This window comes from Manis javanica, chromosome 4, assembly GCF_040802235.1.
Source record: "Manis javanica isolate MJ-LG chromosome 4, MJ_LKY, whole genome shotgun sequence".
Taxonomy (NCBI): Eukaryota; Metazoa; Chordata; class Mammalia; order Pholidota; family Manidae; genus Manis; species Manis javanica.
The window spans coordinates 138,519,466-138,543,553 of record NC_133159.1 but is presented as its reverse complement, the minus strand read 5'-3'; the positions used below and the strand labels follow the sequence as shown (position 1 = coordinate 138,543,553).

At 44.9% G+C, this 24,088-nt stretch overlaps 1 long non-coding RNA gene across 3 annotated transcripts in view; it reads right to left on the bottom strand.

The window, feature by feature from the left end:
* The window catches only part of LOC140849072 (uncharacterized), a 55,449-nt gene extending 31,791 nt beyond the window's left edge, over positions 1 to 23,658 (bottom strand). The window contains exon 1 of one of the 3 annotated variants that reach the window (XR_012130571.1): positions 23,462 to 23,658. This is a non-coding gene — a long non-coding RNA (uncharacterized lncRNA). Of the gene's footprint in view, positions 1 to 14,622; positions 15,551 to 22,913; positions 23,317 to 23,461 lie in introns of those variants that run through there. The other 2 variants (XR_012130572.1, XR_012130570.1) reach the window with 2 other exon arrangements.
* Between the last annotated feature and the right edge of the window lie 430 nt (positions 23,659 to 24,088).

Here is a 24,088-nt window from a genome sequence, read left to right as displayed (position 1 = left end):
CACACCTTAACAGTCGGTCACTCTATAGGCAGTTGTCAGAAGCTGGGGGAAAATATCGTAAGGGCTATTGATTTTCACATCATGTTCATTTGAACGGAATCTTTTCCTTTTTGGTACATTTCATAACAAAGCACAGAGCAGTGTCAAAACATCCTGATTTCTTCATTTGCATATTTTCTTTCTTTCTTCTTTCTTCCTCCTCCTCTTCTTCCTCTCCTTTTTTTTTTTTAATGGCCCAGAAAACACAGACCTCATCCTGAAGTCTACTGCACTCTTCCCACAAAGAGGGCTCAACAATTATACAGGAATTCTTGATGGCCCCCCGTTTTTTTCTGAGACAAAATGAGGTTTCCAGAGAAGTAGAGGGTTCTCTGAGAAGCCAGACCCCCTGAACTGGTCCTGTGCATTGAATAGCTGGGTGCCCTTTGCAAGCTGCTTCCCCTCTCCGAATCTCAGTTGGACATTCACAAGTTTTAAACCATCTCCTTTCCTCAAGGAGCACATGGGTCTTGAAGCTCACTGCCCTTGTTCTACAGACGAGGGCATGAAGGTGGGGGAAGTAAGGAGGCTTGGCCAAGGTCACCCGGCAAGCTAAAGGAATACAGCAAGATACGCAGCTTTCTCCAGACGTTTGTCACCCTCTCCGACGCACCCCAGAGAAAAAGCAGGAAATGCTAGGAAACAGAATCTGTTTAATGTTGCTTTCTAAGCCTGCATGGAAAATGAACCAAATGTTGAAAGAGTAAGAATTCTGATCTCTCCAAACAAATCAGGGTTTAATTTGGATTTTCCTAAAGCCTCATAAAAAAAAGGGTTGGGGGGGCTGAATCCTTGACCAAATACTGAGCATTCCAACTGGGAAGATGAGACAGATTGTAATCCCCTGCGTGAGGAGCAGGCAGATTGGAGATGTGTGTTTCCATTGGCCCGCATATTTCTCAGATGTGTAAATGGCAGGCAGCCTGGAGAGAAGAGGACTGCAGCAGAGGGGCAGGCAGGGTAGGTGGGGGCTCTGAGGCGAGCTGCACAGGAGCAAATCCATAATGACAGCTAACTGGGCTGCACTCTGGGGGCTCAGTGAGGTCAAGTAATTTGCTGAAAGTCATGCAACTAGTAGGTGGCTAAGTCAGGAAATGAACCCAGCTTTAAATTCAAGCTCAGGTGCTCACCGGGTCATGCTACAACCTCAGGAGCTGGAATGTGAATGGAGAGATCAGAGCACCCTTTGATAATCCCTGGGGGTCTGCAAGTGGATCTCCAGGCTCCCTTCTGGGTCTCTCTCCTGCTGCAGTCTTCCAGGCTGTTTCTTTAGCCTCTCTGATTAGATGGGAATTTACTCATTAGATCACTCATTCATTCAACAAACTAAAAGTCTACTGTGCACTGACTTCAATACACAAGAGTGTGCTGGCTGACGCTCCCAATCAGGGAAATAAGCCAATCAAGCTACTGTGGAGATGCTTCCTTAATCCCACAGGATTAAGGAAGACTTCCTGGAGGAGGCAATATTTGAAATGGGACCTGAGCTGGATTGGGATATGCCAACTGTCATGTCAAAACGAAACTCAGCTGAATTAGTCATTTATTAGGGACCTGAGTCCCTTTTGGGGGCATGGGCCAGGCTCAGTACCACTGACTGCAACAAATTTGGGAATTGGCTAAGAATGCCGATTATCCCCAAATAGTCCCAAAACAACGTATCAGGCTCTCAGTTATCTCTGTACCTCACTTGTGAGACACCTGCCTCCACCAACATTGGGAAGTCAGGGGAGAGAACTCCCACATCCCTAGCACCTCTGGCCCACTTATTTCAATAAACACAGAGACCTGTGTGGGAAGTAATGTAGTTTCATGTTAGAGTTGAAAAAAAAAAACAGAAGCTGAGAGAATTTAGGTGTCTCACCCAAGGTCACAAAGCCATGCAGGGCAGAGCCAGAATTGGAATCTAAAGCCCACACTGTCTTATAGAACTAACTGCTTTCGCGTGTGGTATGCAAGGCTTCAGAAACAAGATCTCTGCACAGAACAGTCCCAGAAAACATCAAATGGGAAGTGATTCTGTACCTCTGGGGTGCTTAGCCCCATGCTGGTCACCAGGGTTCCATGGTGGCCTAACCTTAAGGCCTCACTCTATTTAGAAAGACCTAAAAAGTTTATGTGGAAGCCCAGAGGCCCACACGTAACCAGGAGTTGAGTTGTGTGGCATCCAGGGATGGAATACATCATCCCTGGTGTTCTGGGTGTTAAGGGGGAAAGAGGGGTCAGTGATCACAGTTCCAAAGGAGGAGACTTTGTGGTGGCCTAACAGGTCAGGAAGCATGTTGACAAGGACGTGGAGAAACTGGAACCCATGTGCATTGTTGATGGGTATGTACAGCGGTGTGGCTGCCGTGGAAAACATGGCAGTTATTTAAAAGACTAAAAATAGAATCCTATGTGATACACATTTCCACCTCCAGGTAGACATCCAAAAGAATTGGAAGCAGGGTCTCAAAGAGATATTTGTACACCCATGTTCATAGCAGCATCTCTCACAATAACTGAAAGGGGAAGCTCAAATGTCCAGTGACAGGTGGATAAACAAAATGTGCTATATACATGCAATGAAACATTATTCAGCCTTAAAAAAGAAATTGACACATGTTACAACATGGGTGAACCTTGAAGACATTATGTTGGTGAAATAAGCCAGACACAAAAAGACAAATGCTGCAGGATTCCACTTGTATGAGGTAGTCTGTACTAGAGTACCAAACTCACAGATACAGAGTAGAACGGTGGCTGCCAGGGGCTGGAGGGCTGGGGAAATGGGGAGTTGCTTAATGGATACACAGTTTCAGGTTTGCAAGATGAAAAAGTTGTAGAGATTGGCTGCAAAACAATGTGAATTACTTACCCCTACTGAACCGTACTCTTAAAAATGGTTAAGATGGTAAATTGTATGTTATGTGTATTTTACCAGTTTTCTTTTTAATTGCAAGAGAGATAGAGATGCACAGACAAATGAAAGAGACAGAGAGAAAGGAAGAAAGAGTCAGGACAAGGGAGAGAAAAAAGAAGAGAGAGGCAGAGAAAGAAAAGAAAGAAAGAAGAAAGAAAGAAAGAAAGAAAGAAAGAAAGAAAGAAAGAAAGAAAGAAAGAAAGAAAGAAAGAAAGAAAGAAGAAAGAAAGAAAGAAAGAAACAAAGAAAGAAAGAGAGAAAGAAAAAAAGAAAGAAAGAAAGAAAGAAACAAAGAAAGAAAGAAGAAAGAAAAAAAAAAAGAAAAAAAGAAAAAAAGAAAAAAAGAAAGAAAGAAAGAAAGAAAAAAAAAAAGAAAGAAAGAAGAGGGAGGGAGGAAGGAGAGGGAGGGAGGAAGGAGAGGGAGGGAGGAAGGAGAGGGAGGGAGGAAGGAGAGGGAGGGAGGAAGGAGAGGGAGGGAGGAAGGAGAGGGAGGGAGGAAGGAGAGGGAGGGAGGAAGGAGAGGGAGGGAGGAAGGAGAGGGAGGTACGAAGGAGAGGGAGGGAGGAAGGAGAGGGAGGGAGGAAGGAGAGGGAGGGAGGAAGGAGAGGGAGGGAGGAAGGAAAGGCCAGGAAGGATTTGGACACAAGAGAGGAGAGAAAGGAGCCAAGCGTTGGTCATTCCCGGTAGGGGAAACGGTCCTACAACACTAACTAGGATCGGTTTCCTTCTTCCCAGCTCAGCTCTACTCCATCAGGGTGGTTCATTTTCAGGCCTGATCCTTGAGCTCAGGTTACTGCACCTACATCTTTCCAGATTCAAATTCAGCCAATAAGAGCAAGTATCTGTGTCCCAGCATTCCCAGCCAGAGTCCTGAGATTCACTCCGGTTGGACTCACGTAGGCCTCCTGCCTGCATGAAGCAGTCGGGGGGCACAGAGGCTGGGGATGCACAGCTGAGCTTCCTGCTGGAACACTGGTTCTACTCCTGAGGCTGGGAGCAGAACTGACCCCACCCAGAGGCCCAGGGCCCAAAGCGGGTGGGGATATTCCCAGAGGAGAATCAGGGTATGGCTGTCCACCAGACAGTATGGATGGACATGGATGTAGAGCTCCCAGAACTCAGTGAATATCCACTAGTTTCATTGGCTTAAAGAGAACAGAAGGTTCAGAATGGTTGCATGACTTGCCCAAGATCACAGGGCAATAAGAAGTAAACGGAGAGCTCAAGGTCAGAGCTTTGGCACAAACCCAACGTGTGTCTTGGGAAGGTAAAGGAGAACTACAGCTAAGGGCTGGGTTGGGTGGTGAGAGTGAGGACAGCCTTCTTGGTAGGATGCACCTACACTATGGAGAGTTCTGCAAGTCAGAAAGAGGAGGTTGAGTTTAATGAAGAAGGAAATAGAAAACTTCTGTGGGTTTTAAAAGTGAGAGGGAATGAATGGCCGCAGGACCCACTCAAGGCAGCAGTCAGGGAGTCCTGGACTCTTATCAGTTCAGACAGACCCTTCCTCTTAGGTATATTTTCAAGTGATGGGCTCTGCACGGCATGCACACGCCCCACACTCATCGCCTGGCTCCAGCCTGTCCTTGGAGGTTGGGTGTCCCTCCTCCCCTGAGTGCTGTGGCTTTGGCAGCTGCTTTGGAAACTCCAAGCTTTAAATGGATTTCCTCCCCAGAAGAAGTTGAGGAGCAGGCATGCTCCACCATCCGCTTCTGAGCTCCCAACATTTCTCCTTCCCCTTCAGAAAAAGGATCAAACACTCTTTCATGACAGAAGGAGGAAGGTCAAAGGGGGGGCAAAGAGAAGAGAAGAATGAGAACTTCATTTGATCTGTTGACCTTAATCAGACAAAGTTTATGTCTGAATTATTTATTTTTCTCTTTCATGCTGAGAAAGTCAATATGTAAGGGAAAACAAATCACATGTTATTTATTTACTTCCCTTGGAGTTTCTCTGCTTGATTCCAAAAGGATTTAGGAGGCTCCCTAGGCTAAAAGCATTAGTGACTGTGAGAATCAGGGATAAAAAGGAACAAGATCATAAAGCTAACAGAGAGTCTCTATCAGCAGGCACCTGAGGAACGCCAGTTCATAACGTGGATCCTCTATTTGGCCCCATGTGGGGAAAATACTAGCTCTATACTAGTTTTGTCTTCTGATGATAGGAAGCATTCAAATGCAACTGTGGCCACAAACTTTGTCCTGGGCCTAAACTCAAGCTAAAAGACACCACATGGGGCAGACAAATTATGTTTGAGTTACAGAGAGTAACAGGGCAGCAAGCCCAAAGGACTTTTGAAGAAGCATTGTCCTGACTGGCAGTGGATGTTTTAAACATTTCTATTGCCAAAAAAAGCAGCATACTGGTTGACTGAATCATGTGTTCATTGAGGAGGAAGAGGTCAATCTCCTCAGAGGCCTGGAAGAGTTAACTACAAGGGATGGGGAGCCTGGGAGGTGCTCAGATAGGAAACTAGCAGACCTGGAACAGAGCCTGCAAAGTAAGTTGGAGCAGAACAGGAGAGGAGAGGGCCACAGCCAGTTGCCTTCCTCTTCCTGTGCCTCAGAGAGGCAGAAAGTAGAACAGTGGTTGCCAGGGGCTTGGGAGACAGAAATCAGGAATGGTGTAATGGGTACAGAATTTCAGATGAAATTTCAGATGAGAATTACAAGATGAAAATGTTCTGGAGATTGGTTGTCCATTAGTGAGAAGGTACTTAACACTACTGAACCATACGCCTAAAAATGGTTAAGATTTTTCTTGATATTCTGAAATTCTATAGGTGGGACCCTGTAATCTGGTTTACCAAGCCTCCCAGGTGATTCTGATGTGTGGTAATGTTTGAGAACCACAGGCCTGAGCTATCTGATTTTCTGCGAGGTTCAGCTGAAAGCTGACAATGCTTAAAATCTTCTGTCAAAAAAAGTCATGCAAAAATCCAAAAGAAAAGCAATAAGATCCCAAATAAAAAGACAAAGAACACAAAAAATGTACAGAATGGGGAAAACATGGAAAACTGGGGGAAAATGCTCAACCTATTAGTAATCAAAGCAACGTGAATTAAAATGAGATATTCTCATCTACTGAATTAACCAAGTGTCTGGCCAATGGGTTTCAGTCCCGGACAAATTCACTATGGATTCAGTGAGACTGAAAAAATGACAGTGGAATGTTCTTGGGGTAAAAGGGTTTATACCCAACTTTATTCCCATTGTGGTAGGTCAATCACTAGAATCCCATCCACTCAGAGCAAGTCTGCAGGCAGCAAGCTGATCTCTGCCTCTGGGCCTCTCTGACCCTGCAGCCATCTCAGTGTCTCTCCTCCATGCTGCCACCACTCCGGCCTCTGCTCTCCTGCAGCCCTGCAGCTGTGCAGCAGCCCAGAGCACTGGGCGGAGCTCTTCATATAGAATCAGTAACAACGTATGACCCACATGTGTGCAGTGAGCAAGCCAACCAGGGTCAGGTGAGAATCCTGGCCATAGGAACCCTCACCTTCTCCACACCAAGAAGAAATAAAAGAAAGTTATAGATGCACTAGAAGAGGATCCTGCACTGCCAGTGGGAGTATAAACTGGGACTGGCACCATTCTTGAAAGCAATCAGGTTACATTCATCAAGAGATTTTTAAACATTCATGCTGTCTGAATCAGGAATTCAACTTATTTATCTAGTCCAAAGGTCAACAAAGGCTTGTTTTTGTATGGTCTACAAGCTAAGAATGGTTTTTTACATTCTTAAAAAGTTGGAAGAATAGAAAGGAGGAAAAAGGAAGGAAAACGGAGGAGGGGGAGGAAGAAGGGGGCAAGGGAGGGAACAAAGTGGGGAAAATGTAGCAGGGGAGCGAAGATGGGAAAGGAAACAGGGGAGCAAAGGTAGGGAATGAAGTGGGAGGGGGAAGAAATAACAGCAACAGGCTGTACAGGGCACAACTACATTTTCTATCTGCCTTTTACTGATAAAATTTACCAATCTTTGACTGAGTCTAGTCTAAAGCAGGGTCAGCAAACTGGCTCATGGATCAGATCCAACCAACTACCTCTTCTCGTAAATAAAATGTTATTGAACACATCCATTTCCATTTGTTTACATAGTTCACGGCTGCTTTTGCATTAAAACAGATTTGAGTAGTTACACAAGAGACTGTCCACTAAACAAAAAATATGTTATCTGACCCTTTATAAAAAGTTTACTTGATCTAAAACAATAACCAAAAAGGTCAATAAAAATGTGTGTACAAAGATATTCATCACAGCATTATTCATATAGAAGATGAGCTAAATGGTGGACTATTTAACTGAGACTATGCATTTAGCTGAGCACCTCACATCTCAAGGGCTCAATAAACATCAGCAACTATCTATGGAATACTGAATCACTTTTTAAAGAACCACTAATAAAACATGAAAGCAGGATCTCATAACACTCATGGTCTGCTTCTTTTGTATTAAGTTTTAAAATAAATAAGCCAAAAAAAAAAAAAGCTGAAAAGAATGAATCAAAACTTCCTCAGTAGTTGTCTTTGGGCTATAGAATTCTAGATAATTTTTCATTTGCTCCCAAACATTTCAGTAATTTCCAAGTTTCCTGTAAAAAGTGAATATTGCTCTTATCATTATTACAGTAAAAAGCCTTATTCCTCAGAAAGTGATTGAGTTTGGAAACACAGCTAACAGCCAGGAGCAAGCTTTGGGAGTAGTTGGGGCAGAAACCTGAACCAGGCTGCATAATAGTGCAATAGAGGCCAGGCTTGTGTGAGCATCAGGGGCTGGAAAACACCTGAAGGGCAGCAGCAGGGCCTTGCAGAGGCCCAGAGAGGCTCAGCAAGCCACCAGGGAGTAGCTGTTACACCTGGGCTGGGCCTGAGAGTGCATGCCACAAGGCAAAACCCTTGCTGATTTCTCAGAGATTTTATTTCTGGTTAAAATATCCTTGACTTATATGGAAGCAACCTAAATGTCCATCAGTAGATGAATGGATAAAGAAGATGTGGTACATACACGCAATGGAATATTATTCAGCCATAAGAAAAAAACAGATCCTACCATTTGCAACAACATGGATGGAGCTAGAGGGTATTATGCTCAGTGAAATAAGCCAAGCGGAGAAGGACAAGTACCAAATGATTTCACTCATATATGGAGTATAAGAACAAAGGAAAACTGAAGGAACAAAACAGCAGCAGAATCACAGAACCCAAGAATGGACTAATAGTTACCAAAGGGAAAGGGACTGGGGATGATGGTGGGAAGGGAGGGATAAGGGCGGAGAAAAAGAAAGAGGGCATTATGATTAGTATGTATAGTGCGTGGGGGGCACGGTGAGGGCTGCGCAACACAAAGAAGACAAGTAGTGATTTTACAGCATCTTACTACGCAGATGGACAGTGACTGTGAAGGGGTATGAGGGGGGGACTTGGTGAAGGGGGGAACCTAGTAAACATAATGTTCTTTCTGTAATTGTAGATTAATGATACCAAAATATATATTCCTTGTCTTGCCAATGGGTTTCAGCCCCGGGCAAGTTCACTGTGGATTCAATGTGACCAAAGAATTTAACAGCAAAACGTTCTTGGGGTGAAAGGGTTATACCCAACTTTATTCTCAGGTGGCAGGCCAGTCACTAAAATCCCATTCTCTCAGAGCAAGTCTGCATGCAGCAAGCCGCTCTCTGCCTCTGGGCTCCTCTGTCCTCATAGCCGTCCTCTGGGCAGTCGTCCCACAGAGCCATCCTCTGGGCCTCTGTCCTTGGCGCTGCCATTACTCCAGCCTCTGCTCTGCCCTCCTGCAGCCTTGCAGTCCTGCCACCATGTTGCGCCCAGAGCACTGGGCGGGGCTCTTTTTATAGTCAACAGCCATGTATTGCCCACAGGTGTGCAGTAAGCTAGTCAACCACAGCCAGGTGAGAATCCTACCCACAGCAACTCTCATTTTATCTGCAATCCTGAAAAGCCTTTTTTAGAATTTGAAAGATCAGACACAGGATGAGCAAGGCAGACAGAGCAGTGAATAGGACTTGGCCAGGGATCTTTGGCCTCTACTGGCCCCTGCTGACTTTCTGAGCTGTCACCCAGGAGGGAACTGCGGTGCACCACTCTGTGTGTGCACAAGCCACTGATGTAGGGACTACTGTCATTCCCACTTGACAGATGTGGAAACTGAGGCTCATGGAAGTTAGCTTGCCCAGGGGTGGCACCAGGAAGAGGCAGAGCAGTGATTCAGTATGGGGTATCTGACTCCCATGTCTGTTTCTTCCCAGACACCAGGCTGTCTCCTGGAAGAATCACCTTTGAGGCTGGTGGGCAGAGGGGGCAGCTGCTGAGTGATCTCATCAGGTCAGGGCAGCTCTGCCCTGCCATCTATGGACCACCCAGAGTCCCAAGCAGTGAGCACACTTAGATGAAGCCCCCTACCCACAGAGAGGCCTCCCTGGGGCTCACAGGGCTGCTGTGGTGGCCACTGGCTTACCAGTCCCAACCGAGGGAATCCGGGTCAGAGAAGCTAACCAGCTCTGGCCCAAGGAGGGGCCGGGAAAGAGGAAAGCAGGTCTTGGCTGCTAGTGGTATCATGAAATTTCCCAAGTTGCCAATTACTAAAGTGGAAGCAGGTCAAGAAATAACACACCAAGGAATTTACTCAAAGAAAACAACTTCTCAGATTCAAAGACATATGCACCCCTATGTTTATTGCAGCACTATTTACAATAGCCAAGATATGGAAGCAACCTAAGCGTCCATCAGTAGATGAATGGATAAAGAAGATGTGGTACTTATACACAATGGAATATTATTCAGCCATAAGAAGAAAATAAATCCTACCATTTGCAACAACATGGATGGAGCTAGAGGGTATTATGCTCAGTGAGATAAGTCAGGCAGAGAATGACAAAAACAAAAGGATTTCCCTCATTTGTGGAGTATAACAATGAAGCAAAACTGAAGGAAGAAAATAGCAGCAGACTCACAAACTCCAAGAAGGGACTAGTGGTTACCAAAGGGGAGGGATGGGGGAGGACAGATGGGGAGGGAGAAGGGGATTGTGGGGTATCATGATTGTTGCACATGGTGTGTGTGGGGTCATGGGGAAGACAGTGTAGCACAGAGAAGACAAATAGGGACTCTGTGGCATCTTACTACACTGATGGACAGTGACTACAAAAGGGTAAGGGGAGGAACGATAATAAGGGTGACTATAGTCACCACATTGTTTTTCTTGTGAAAACTTCATAAAAGTGTATATCAATGATACATTAATAAAAAGAAAATGATATAACACACCAAGAGGACTTTCTAGTATGAAGGTCGAATGCTAAGAGCTGGGTAGTAGTTAGAGAGAGAGAAAGAGAGAGAAGGAGTGTGTGTGTGTGAGCATTTAAGAAGGGAAAGAAATAAAAAATTTTACAGTTACCAAATGATCCAAGCAATTTCATGTCTTGGTATATATCCAAAAGAATTGAAAGCAGGGGCTAGAACTGATGTTTGCACATCCATGTTCATCGCATTATTCACAGTACCGAGGGGGAGAGGCACCCCAAGTGCTCATCAAGGGAGGAATGGATAAAAAGGGTGATACACACATAAAATGGAATAGTCCGCCTTTAAAAGGAAGGAAATTCTGATACATGCTACAGTATGGATAAACTTGGAAGACATGCTCAGTGAAAAAAAACAGATACAGAAGGATAAATATTGTATGATTCCACTAATGTGAGGTACCCAGAATGGGCGGACTCATCAGGACAGTGGTTACCGAGGGCTGGGGTGCAGGGGGAGTTTGCAGTGGGCAGAGTTTCACTTGGAGATGATGAAAAAGTTCTGGAGGCGGGTGGTGGTGATGGTCTCACACAGCCACCTTGAAGGTACTTACTGCCACTGAGCTGTAGTCTTTAAAATTGTTAAGATGGGACATTTTCTATGTATCTTACCACAATTCTTAAAAAGGACAAAAAAAGGAGGAGCAGAAGGGAAAGAAAGGAGAGTCCCCCGGATCCTTGCAAGAGGAGAAGGGTGTATGTTTTTGATCACCTACAAGATGTTAAGACCTGTGCTAGGCCCTTCACATGTGTCATTTAACCCTCAAAATGACCCTTTCAAGTAGGAACAGTTGTTATCAAACAGGTTCAGAGAGTGCCTCGTCCAGTGTCCTCAGGCCAGACCATGGTGGACGGGGGCTCAGACCCAGGTCTGCAGCTCCAGGGCACCAACCGTGCACAGACGGGACACCGCAGAAAGGCTGGGCCCCAGCACTCGCTCACTCAGCATCACCAAGCACCACATCCGGACGGTGGGGGGAGATGGCAGCAAAGGAGATGCAGGCAGCTAGGACAGCTGGGGGCTGTGGGACCTCCGGCAGCTGCTGCCCGTCTCACTTCTCACCCTTAGAATCTTAACACGGATGTGGTTCCTGGGGCATTCTGCCTCTGATACCACCTGGCACAATTTTTACTGAGTTGGGAGCTACAAAAAGCTAGGGTCAAGGAAACCAGGACTAGGGTCAAGGTGAGACCAGAATTTAACTTTGAGCATCTCAGGAAATAGCTCCCAGATATCCCACAAGAGCAGAGGGACACAGGTTCAAATCCTGTCCTGGGCTGGGAGGCAGCTTAGTGGAACAGAAAACGAACGGGCTTTGGAGTCAGATGGCCCTGGGTTTGAATTCAGACTCCGCTACTTACTGTGTGATTTAAGCCTGGCCTCAACCAAGCCTCGGTTTTCTCATCTGTCAAAGAGGCAGGGTAGTACCTGGTTGAGGAGGGTCACCCAGGTGGACTCTGGAGCCAAACTGTCTGGGTTCAGATCCTGTTTCCCCACCATTTATTAGGTTTGTGAACTTGAATAAATCATTTAGTCTCTCTGTGCCTCAGTTTTCCTCATCTATAAAATGATATAGCTCACTAGGCTGTTGTAAGGATTAAATGAGCTAATACAGAGAAGGTGCTGAACATAGTGCCCCCATGTCAGAAAGTTATATTTTGTAGCTCATATTATATAAAGTATGTAAAACCCTGGCACCTGGTGGGGAGCTCACAAATGGTAGCTCCCCCTTCCTTCCCCCTCTGTATAAGACTCAAAGAAACTGCTAATGGAATTTGTCCTGAATTCTTCTGTATATATCCGGTTTGCACACAGCCAGCATTGGCAGGAACCCCCAGCCCTTCCTGGCCCCCTCCTGCCCCCACACCTGCTGGGGTTCCAGGTAAGAAAAGGGAGCCCGTCAGGCCATACCTTCCAGAAAGGAGCTAAAAGCAGAGTCATTCCAAAAATGGCCCACTTTCCGGCTACCTATGCCAATCCCACCCCACTGGTCCTCAGCATGGGTTCCAAGGCCCTCAGGCAGCCCACAGCCCTGCTGAGCACACTAGAGGACCCTCGGGACTTCCCTGGAGTCAGGGGGTCTACAAGCAGAGAGAGAAACTTATTCCACATGAGCAGTAATTGATCATCTCCAGCCACCCTACAGAAACACTATTGCTTTCTCCATTTTACTGATGAGGATACAAAAGTGCAGAGAGGTGAAGACATCCAGCCAAAGTCACCCAGCAAGTCAATGCACAGGTGAATCTTAAACACAGGCCTTTCTTGATAAAGCATGGGAGCTTTCCACTGTCACATCCTCTCCCTATTAAACTACGTGACAATTAGCACCACCACTTACTGGTTGTATAAACCTGGTAAGTCCCTTCTACTCCCCAAATCTCCATATCTACAGTTGAAAATGGGTAAACTACCTTACAAGGTTGTTCAACAATTATCGACTAAGCATGGAGCCATATTTACAGTGAAAATTAAGTTTCACAGCCCCTCTTTTGCATAAGCTCCTTCTAAGATCTTGGGGAGGGTCTAAAAATGTTACATACTTTTCTTAAAGAAGGTCCCCAGTCCCACAAAACTTGGACCCACTCCTGCTAACTAGTGTGCCAGCACCATGCCAAGCACTGGATGCACAAAAGGGACACTAGAGGAACCTATGCATGTAAAGTCCCCAGCACAGGGCCTGCCCCACAGAAGTGCTGACCCAGTGGCAGCAGCATTATCATTATTTATTTATTGTATGTTATTTATTGCTTGTCTCTCCCCCATTAAAATGTTAGCTCTCCAAGGGGTTCATCAATGTAGCCCAAGAGCCCAGAACAGTGCCTGGCATGTGTTAAGAGCCCAGTAAATATTCTTTGACTCTTGAGATAGTTTAGTTCAACTTTCCAATTCATAGATGAGAAAACTGTGGTCCAGAAGGGTGTCTCTCTCCCATGATCAGGCCCAGGACCCAGGGCCCAGGGTCCCAAAACCCCAATGCAAGGTACTCATGTCTTGCTGCCTCCCTGGGGGTCACACTGTGGCCCAAGAGACATTTCTGAAATAAAAATTTAGAGATCAACATTCTTAGTAAGAAAAACAAGGGAAATGGCAGAGGGGGTAAAAAGCATGGATGTTGAAATATAAGGTTGCCAGATTTAACAAAAAGAATATAAGACAACCAGTTAATTTTGAAACTTAGATCAATAACAATTCATGTTTTAAAGTATATCCCACATAATATTGGGGTTACACTTATACTACAACATTAAGATTCATTGGTTTATCTGAAATTGTTTAAGATTAATTAAGATGCATTGTTTAGCTGAGCATCTTATATTTTATCTGGCCACTCTGTCTTGGAATTCCATAGAAAAAAGTTCATATCCCTGTTCTGCTACTTCCTGTGTGATCTTGGGCAAATACCCTACCCACTCTGAGCTTCGGTTTCAGTCTGCAAACAATGGCTAGCCCTATCTGCTCACAGAGTTGCTGTGAGGCCTAGAGGAAATTAGGTCTCTTACATATGGGCACATGGGAGATAAATGCTCTTAACGTTGGTTTCCCTCCCTGTTTTTAGACATTCTTAAGGAACTCAGTGGGACCACTGATTTGCCAACTGGATGATAACATGGTAACTGCGATGTCAAAGTTCATCCAAGCAGCACACTCATACAGGATAGGATGTTAGGGGCCCTGCCCTAGGAAGGCCAACATCTAACCAGTATTTCTTGGCCCTATCAGACTCAATGCTCCCTTTTCATAAACATTTTAACACCTCCTTTACCCTTCTTAAAGGACCCATTGACATGCAAATTTGAGAGATTATAATACTCTGCCTGTAATTTAAAAGAAAAATAAAAAGAATGTAATAAAGTTAATATTTCAACAAGTAACTGCTTACTTAATCCTCCAACAACAGGGATTAAATTTGGAAGTTAGACATTATTGAATATTAAGTTGAGCCAATTGAAATTGCTGATATGGAACCACTTTGACCTATGAAAACAGGAATTTCATGTGAGTCAACTTTATATCTGACGTTCAAAATACAAGCAAACTAAATCTAGCTATTGTATGCGTGTGTGTGTATCACACTGTGAATTAACAGCAACAAAAGCAGGTAGATAGATGTGTTTTAGTGACTCAAAAATCACAACCATCACTACTACTCAGGTTGTGATTTCCTAAAACGACAGGCCACTCTTTTTAAAATCACAAACACCACAAAGTATAATCTCTCTTGTTTTGCCAAGTAATTGCACCTCTGAAAAAAATGTTTGTATTTTGAAAATGCAAAAATGTACATTGCATGGTATATAAAACAACATTAGGTTCCAGGCTCAGAAAATTATAAGTGGGTTTGGTTTGGGGTTTGTTTTTTTATTACCTGCATGAGTTTCTTGCAGCACATTCAGAAGGCGGGAAGAGGAAGGAAAATTTCTTCTTAGATGAGACTGTCCCACATGCTGTAGGAATTGGCCTCTAAATGGAAAACAGTCACCCAAAATTGTTATGATAACCAGAAGTAATCCCACCCATACTCCCAAAATGGCCAGTAAAGGGAGGTTACTGCCCACACTGAGAACCAGTCTCACAATCTCTGCTCGAAGACTTGCAGACATAAGGAACTTACTACCTTCACAGGACTGGTGCCACCGTCTCACTGACTCATCTGTCAGGCAGTCGGGATGCTTTCTTAGACCCCTGGTGGAGCACACGTTGGTACAGCTCTTCTTCCATTTGGTCAAGGGTTCCAAAACCTTGACCCAGTGGTTCTACGTATTAAAAGAATCCTCTTCTAAGAGTTTTACTTCTGAGATTTTATGTAAATAAACAATCCAAATGGCCATTAAACCCCATGAACAGAAAGCATTATGTCTGAACGGTAGAACGAATAACCAGTTCCCTGTTGTCAGTATGTCAAGTACTTTACGGTACAACCTCTGTGGACCAGAAAGTAGCCATCAGAAATAAAATGACGGCAGCTGTTGCGCGGCATGGGCTCTTCTGGGTTTTTTCCCTTTGCTTTTCTCATTTCTAGAATGATATTCATTCCTGTAGTAACTGGAGGAAAATAAATTCCACGGAAATTAAAACAAAAAATCATGTAACCACGGGCTACATGAAGAGGCTGAGGAGGAGGGGCCTGGGGAGAATGGTTCACTTGAGCCACTATTTGAGCTTTGATCCTCAGTGCCATTCCAGGGCCTTCCAGGAACAAAATCTTGGGCCACACAGAAGGCCCGGCCTGTGACCTGCAGAGTCACCGTGCCGCCTGTCCTAGGGAAGCTGGCATCCAGGCTCTCCTATCATGACTCCTGCTCTAGGCTGCACGGGGGGTACACAGGCCTGGGAGGCCCCCTGCAGATGGGCCGGGCTGACAGAGAATTCTGCTCTTCTTGCCCCTTTTTATAGTGAGTTAATGAAAAAAAAAGCAGGTTACGAAACACTATATATTATCCTAGTATGAAAAAAATGCACAAGTCTGAGTGTGCTTGTGGTGGGGGATCAGGGTGGGGAGGCCCTGGTCAGTAAACGTGCACAACCTGAGAAGGCTCACACCAAAATACTGCTGTTGGTCATCTGCAGGCAGAAGGAAAGGCCACGTATTTCTGTAGTTAGGAGTATAGACAGATCTGGGCTCAAGCCCCAGCCCTATCACTTATTCACATATACCCTAGGGAAAAATCTACTACTCTGAGGCTCAGTTTCTCTGTCTGGAAGGTGGGGATAATAACGCCTAATTCATAGGAGTGAATTGAAATATTGCAACAAGGACACTTAGCAAAATTCTGAGCACTCAACAAATGTTGGCTTACACTGCTTTGTACTAGTAGTGGACAAAACAATCATTTCTGTGGGTCCAAACCCACATATACACTCAAGCTACAAAATGAGCCCAGAGGTCCCATTGGCCTTGCCAGGATGGCTGAGCAAAGTGAGCCGAAGTCCCTCCAGTGACCTTGGGCAGTAACAGACTGTCCCCGTCAATTTGGAGACAACCACATTGAGGAAACCCATAGAGGTAAGCGCTGCAGGCAAGGTAGGGCCCAGGTTCAGCCCACCCTTACACAAAAGACCCAGAGCTCATTCATACAGCATTTGGCAGAACAAAATGAAACACAGTCGATCCTCGAGGGGTTGGGGTACCAACCCCCCCACCCCAAAACAGTCGAAAACCCATGTATAACTTGTGACCCCTCCAACACTTAACCACTAATAGCCTGCTATTCACTGGAAACCTTACCAGTAACATAAACAGTCTACTAACATGTGTTTTGCATATGAATTAAATGCTATATTCTTACAAAACAGTAAGCTAGAGAATTTTTCAAGTCATCACAAATCCCAAGACATTTTTTCCAATATATTTCCTGAAAAGAATCCATGTGTAAGTGGGCCTGTGCAGTTCAAACCCATGTTGTTCAAGGGTCGATTGTAAAGGGAATCAAGAGGGAAAGAAATGGAGGCCAGAAAACAAAATGAAATAGGTCAACTCCAGCCAGTCACGAAAGAAACACTGGCGAGGGCAGGGGACAGAAGTGTGAAGTGCAGCAGGGCCTTGTCATATGTACTGGAACAGGTCTTCTGAAATTTAACCTTCAAGTATGCTGCTCATCTTTCTTAGAACTGCTGTCTGTGGTACCAGTTATCTCAAAAACCAGCCCAGAGACGGTAGCTGTCCTCATCACTGGTTATTAACTGTGTGAGGATTATTAAATATCTTCACAAAAAGAAGGAGGCAAAAAGACTGTCAAACTGTATCAAAAAACAAAACCATTTTATGGAATGTATTTGTAATTCTCTAGCATTCATCACTCTGATATTTGATGAGCATATCTACCATACCCTATTTTAAGGATTTTGAATTTTCAGGCATTAGACTTACTAAATACTGCATGTCTGTGTTCTCAAGTTATTTTGTTAAGTCATTTTTTTCATTCTCCAGTTTTCATAAGGGATTGTTTAAATTATGATCTGAACTTCTCTAAAACCCCAGCTCCATGTGTCCAAAATAACCGTATTTATAGTCATATTCGGACTTCAGTTCTTGGGTTGTGGAGCTCCCGCTATTCAAAGCCTCAGGCACAAAGACTTTTATCCTCATCAACGTCCTTTCTAAGCCAGCATTACAAGCCACTGACTGATAGGACTCCATTTCTCCATCTCAGTTTGCTACCTGGGTAACGACCATTAGGATAACTTCCTATACAAGGAAGAAATATTCCATATTTCTTTTTCAGTGGACTCTGACTTTAATTCTGTGAGTCCAAGAAGACTTTCTCACTGGTTACAGTTTGTACTACTTCAAGTGATCATGCACTTAAGTACAGATTCCAGCTTATACTGAGATGAAGATTCCCTGGCTGTCCTTTGTCAAATTTCCTCACTGCTACAGTTCCCTAGTCACCTCCGACTGTCACAGCTTACTTTAAGAGACTTGTGACCCACAGATCCATTTGTCAGGTTTAAATGTGGCTTCGTCCCACTTAACACCTCAATCTAGAGCAAACTGAAAAGCTTACTTCAGTAATGATTTGTTAATTTTAACATGGCAACATATTAAAACTTATAATTACAGTAAAAATAATTTTCCAGACAAGAAGTATGGCTCAAGCTATACGTGGATGCTTAGGTAGGTGAATGGATGGTGATCGATATGGCCTAGTGGTGACTGGAGACTGATCCTTAAAAGTTTTAAGGACTAGACATGGCCTGAAGCCATTCCCCAAACTGCCTTTTCAGAACATGTCTTTTGGGGGCTATAATATTATTCATTAAGCAATGGCTTCTTATACATGTACACACACACATTTCTACAATGGTTCAGGAATTATGTTTGTTTTTGTTTTTAAACACACTAGAGGAATGAGGTTGACACTTGGCCAGATTCATGTTTGTGTTACTCAAAAAAGTACTGAATACAAACTCTATGTAAATCTAGATCTACCACCAAAAAGTGAACTTTCAAGAAGATATTTTTAATTAAAAGTTAAGAAGTGACTCCATTTTTTGTAATAATTCATCTTTACCTTATGTACATAGAAAAAAATCTGAAAGAAGATATTCCAATAGCTGGATTGTAAGACTATGGAAGGCATTTTCTTTTTCCCCACAACTTTCTGTAATATCTGGATTTTTATAGTTATCACTGTAATTATACAATCACTATAATCACTATAATATATTGCTTTTATGGTCGCGGTGGAAATCAATAATCCTACTTTTATTTTTTAACAATAATAAAGGAAGGAGTTGGGGGAATCAAATAAAATGAGAATAGGAGAGATGCCCCTAGGCCAGGGAGCTGGAACAAACCGAAAGGACGGATACAGCTGCGGCTCGCCGAACAGTCCCGGATGTCAGCCAGGAATATAAGCAACTCTGAAGTCAGATGGTTCCAGAAAGAGCCAGACATGGACACCAGGGCCTGTGGTTCTAGGGAGAGTGCTCTAGACCCAGAGGTCACTGGGCCCCGGTCCTTGGAGAGGTGTCCAGTCTACGTGAGCCAAAAGAAAGCATGGTGGCAATAATGAAGAATCACCATTAGTTTACAACCCACTAATGAAATTTTCAACATCTTTAGAAATCAAAGAATACACAATATAACAATCATCACTCTTCACCTAACAAGAGAGCAAAACATTTTTAAATGCTGGTGAGGATGTGCTGAGGGCAGCGCTCACCCACTGCTGCTGAGAATTAGTATGGTAGCAGGTGCTTTTGACAAGCCATGTGGTGGAATGTTCCAGCTGTTTTAAGATATTCCCATACTTTCATAATTCCGTTTCCAGAAATCTACCTTAAGAGAAAATAAGTGCTTTATTATCAAAGATATTCATTGCAGAGTGATTTATCATTAAAAAAAGAAAAAAAGAACCTGAAAACTGCCCAACAATAGTTAGAATGGTTATTTTTATACAGCCTCTCAGTAGGGTATTATATGGTTGTTAAAAACAATGTTTATGGAGCATTTGAAATAATACCCAGGGAAATGTTTATGTTACCATGTTAAATGATACAGTAGTATATAAAATTATATATGGAATATGATTTTAACTACATAAAAATTCACATAAAAAAACTGGAAAGAAATGCTTTTAAATGTTTTACAGTACCCTGGGGGGTTGGTCAGCCTGTGAGTGGGCTTTTCTTAAATCTTTAAAAAAATAATTTATTGTGAAGTAACTTCAAATTTATCAAAAAGTTATAAAGCAAAAACAACGAAGAACTGTCATATTCCTCTCACCCAGGTTTCCCAACCGTTAATATTTTCCACATTCACTTCCCTGCGTGCATGTATGCACACACTTTCCACAAACCCACACACACACGCGGATAATTATTGTTCTTTTTTCTGAACTATTTGAGAGCAAGTTCCAGATATCCCATTACCCCTAAACACTCCAGAGTATATTTCCTCAAAATAAGCACACTCTCTAATATAACTTCACAGAAACTTCCAAGTCAGGAAATCAGCATTGACACATATCACCAGCCAATACACCCTGTTCAATTTCGCCAACTGTCCCAGCAACCTCTCCTTTTCCTTTCTGGCCCAGGTACAATCGAGGGACGTGCCTTGCATTTAGCTGTCAAGTCTCTCCAGTCTCTTTCAAACTGCAACACTTCCCCCCTGTGTCCCTGTCTTTCACATCTTTCCTTGACAGTTATTTTTTTTTCATTTAAGAGTACTCTAAGTGACCCTCAATCTGAGGCCTACTGTTGCTTCTTCATGAAAAGATTCTAGCTGTGCATTCTTGGCAGGAATGGCACAGAAATGAGGCTTCATTCCAATCAGGAAGCCCATGAGGTCGACCTGCTGGGCACTGGTAAGGTTAATTTTGATCATCTGCTCAAGCTGGTGTCTGCCAGTTTTTTCTATCAGAAAGTCACCATTTTTCCCTTTGTAGCAGATATTTTCTAGGCAGATAATCTAGTATTACACCAATATCCTATTCTTCAAACAGTCACCTGCCAGTCTTAGCATCAGTGACAGCTCTATCCTGCAGCAGCCACCACTACGGATAGTTGCTGCATGTTAATTTTTCTTATTTCCATCATTCCTTCTTTGTGTATTAATTGGCCATCTCTGGCAAAGAAGAGCTTCCCCTTCTCCATTAATTTGTTCATTTACTTAAATCCATCAATACATACTCATGATTCTTATTTATTCTGTTCTATCCAATACTATCACTTTTGTTGATGCTCAACTTGCCCAGATTTGATCAATAAGGGCCCCTTCCAGCCAATCCTCATCATGCTTGGAGCACTTCCTTACTTTCTGGCCCAAGATGTTCCAGACCCAACTTGTCCTCTCCCTGCCCCACCTCTCGAGAAGCCACTTCTCTAAGAAGCCCTGGTTCATTAAAGTGAACAATGGTATTTAGAAACAAAGATCTGGGAGCTTGCTGTATTCATCACTACTGAATGTTACTCCTTCTAGGCCCTCTAGAAATGAAGGAATGCATACACATATATACTTGTATGTACAAACACCTATTACTGTATTTACATATATCTGCAGATATACAGTAAATTCATGGTTTTAATGTATGTATCAATATACATAATGTCAATGGGTCCTAGCTACCCAGCACCTCAGGGATCTCTCTAGCCTTCATCTTTCATGTTTGCAAATCACTTCTCTGACAGTGAACAGGGAGTAACCAATCTCCCAACCACACCAGCTTTCTCTGCCCGCTACCCCTGTACATGCTCCACCTCCTCAGTTGCCAGGTTCACCAACACGTCTGTGAACCCCCAACCCCCCACTTCCTCAAATACCAGTCATGCCAATACCTTTGCACGGTGCTGTCTTCATATATTGTTGCTTGCCACATTTTTCCTCTTTTAACTTTTTAATGTGAAAACAATTTCAGATAGAATCCCTGAGGAGGATGCACACCAAGGCTCACATGGTCATCACACGTACCCCCAGCAGGCACGGGAATGCTGACAAGGGTACAGGGGCAGAGCAACCACTCCCTGTAGGCCTCCTTGTCTCACCCTCAACAGTGCCCCTTCTGCACCCACCCAGCCCCAGGCTGCAGCTTCCGCATGTGGCCTTTCCAAGGCCCCTCTGCTTCTTGACAGGCCAGCCAGCCCCTCCCTGGGACCCCAGGGCCTCTCATGGCTGGTCTCCCATGGGACCTCCTCAGCCACAGGAGCACCTTCTGACAGGGGAGCCCACAACCCACTCCTCCTCCTCTGACTCAGCACTGAAGGCACCAAACTATATCAACCACAGTGAGAGACAGTGTGGAGCCAAGCACATGTCTGCTTTGACAAAAGGGGCTTTTTTTCTTGCAAAGCTTGAATGTCAAGTTGTTATGGATGAGCAGAAAAACCATGGAAAGATAGTAGGAACATGAAGCAAGAAATGGCAGGTTCTGGAGTCAGATGCTAAGGGTGGGGGATGGCTGGGCAAGGGTAGGAAAGTTGACATACATGACACAGAAGTAGCCAGAGGGGTCCTTAATCTCCCCCACAAGCCATGCTGGACAGCACAGGTCACTCTCCGAACAATGCCTGGGCTGGACCTGGCCTCCCCCAGAGCAGGACCAGTCCTCCAAACATACAGGGCTCCAGTCTGCTGTTCCTGGCCAGGCCTTTTGCAGCCGAGTTAGAGTCCACAGGCAGAACGAGACCCTCCTCTGGCCAGGAAGCTCTGAAGGCAGATTCAGCCCTGGCTCCCAGGCTGTCTTCCAGCCTCACACACCCAGGAAGGGAAGCCAGGCACAAGCAGAAAACATCACTTCTCTCAGAGACTTGGCCTCATTTCTCTCCTGTCCTGGGCCCAACAGAACAGGCCAAGCAGCACACAGGGTAACAAGGTGGTGGGCAGTAGCACCAGTGAGAACAGCCATGGCTAGCAGGAAGCTCAAATGGCTTATAGCTGTGAAAAAAACTGCTTCATGTGAGTCTCCCAGGACCACTGTATGCCAGGCAGGGAGAGGTTAAATGACTCACACACACCTCTCAGCCCAGACAATGGCCTGCTTACCAATCCCCTCTAAGTGGCTGTGGGGTTCATCTTGAGTGTCAAGTGACTGTGCCACAAGATGCCCAGTTTTTGGCCAAAAATTTTTCGGAGTGTTTCCGTGAGGGTGTTTTTGAATGATTACCCTTTGAATGAGTAGACTGAGTAAAGCAGGTGGTCTTCCTTAATGTGGGTGGGCCTCACCCAATCCCTTGAAGGCCAGCATGGAACAAAAAGGCTGGCCCTCCCTAACAGGGAATTCCTGCTGCCTAACTGGGAGGTTGGCTTTTTCCTGCCTCCGGAGCCCGACTGAAACATCGGCTCCTCCCGGATCTCAAGCCTGTCAGATTTTTGAATGAAATACACCATTGGCTCTCCTTGGTCTCCAGCTTGCCGACTCACCCGCAGACCTCAGGACTCGTCAGCCTCCATAATCACATGAGCCAATCCGTCTTTTCATATCTACATTCATACACACACCCGGTTCTGTTTCTCTGGGGAACTCTAATACAATGGCCCAGGGAGAGGCAGGTTCCTCGGCACTGCCGGGCGAGGACAGAGGTACCCAGATCCCAAGCGATGCCCCTGCCTGATTTCTCAGTTCCCAAGGACTGGGACCCTCACTTATGGAATAGCACCCCGCAGTGGTTTCAGCCAGCCTAGGGCCTACCCAGATGAAATAGGCAGCCACTCACCATGGCAGTCATCGTGGGCAGCAGACAGGCCTGAGCATGTGTATTCAGAGTCAAAGACCTGGGTTCAAAATCCAGCTCCTCTGTAAACTAGCTGTTTGGCCCTGGCCGTCTGCTGAGCCCACCAAGCCGCAGTGAATCCGTATCAGATGGGGATGACAGCGCCACAAAACTAGGGCGCATCCCACAGGACGGGACGGCAGGTCACCACGCACCCGGCACGGGGCCTCGTCCATAGAACTCCAGCACTGTTGGCTGTCTCGCCTTCTCTTAACTTTCCCTCCTCCAGTGAAAACTGGTGCCAGGTAAGGAGGGCCCCATTCGGCCTTACACAGCCTGCCAAAAGTCTCTGGAAACTTCCATTCCACCCTCTTCTTTCCCTCTCCTCCAAAGCACTCAAAGAACCTGCAAAGCTTGTCTTGTTCAACCCTCAGGGCCCAACCTGAAGAGACAGAAGAGACAGAGGCTGCCACCCCTCCCACCAATCCCCAAACTGCTCCAGCTTGTCAAAGATTTACCAAAATGTAAATGTTTGAGGGTCACAGACTCACCAAAAATTCATGAGGCGAGTTACCAGACAGGTGACGTTGTCCAAAACTCAAGAGAGGATGTAGCCAGTCCAGGATCAGATGGCTGCTAGGACAGAACAAGATTCTGAATCCACAAATCCAGGATCAGAGTCTGGGAAGGACCCAAAACCTGGACTCACTCAAACTAGCTGTGAAAGAGACTTAGGCCAAGCCAGGGATTCTCACTGAGTGCCCAGGGGCAAGACAGCAGCCACAACACCTGGGCCCTTGTTAGAAATGCAAATTCTCCGACTCCACCCCAGGCCCCTGGAATCTTCAAGTGTGGGATGGGGCCCAGCAACCAGCTACCAACTGATTGAGAATCACTTTCTGAGGCCAATGGCTCTTAACCCAGATGTCTGATAAAATCACGTGAAGAGGTCCTGAAACACACTGATGTCAGGGCAGCCCCTCCCTCAAAACGCTAATTTAATTGTCTGTGCCGGCCCAGTCAGCTCTAGTTTTAAAGGCACCCCAGGTGATTCTAATGTGCAGCCAGACTGGGAACCCCCAGGCTAACCCTCTCACCTCTGGGTTCTCAGAAAATAGAGCTGGGAGGACATTTTAGGGGGCCTGGGTGTGCAGGTGGCCCAGTCAAAATCAGCAGTT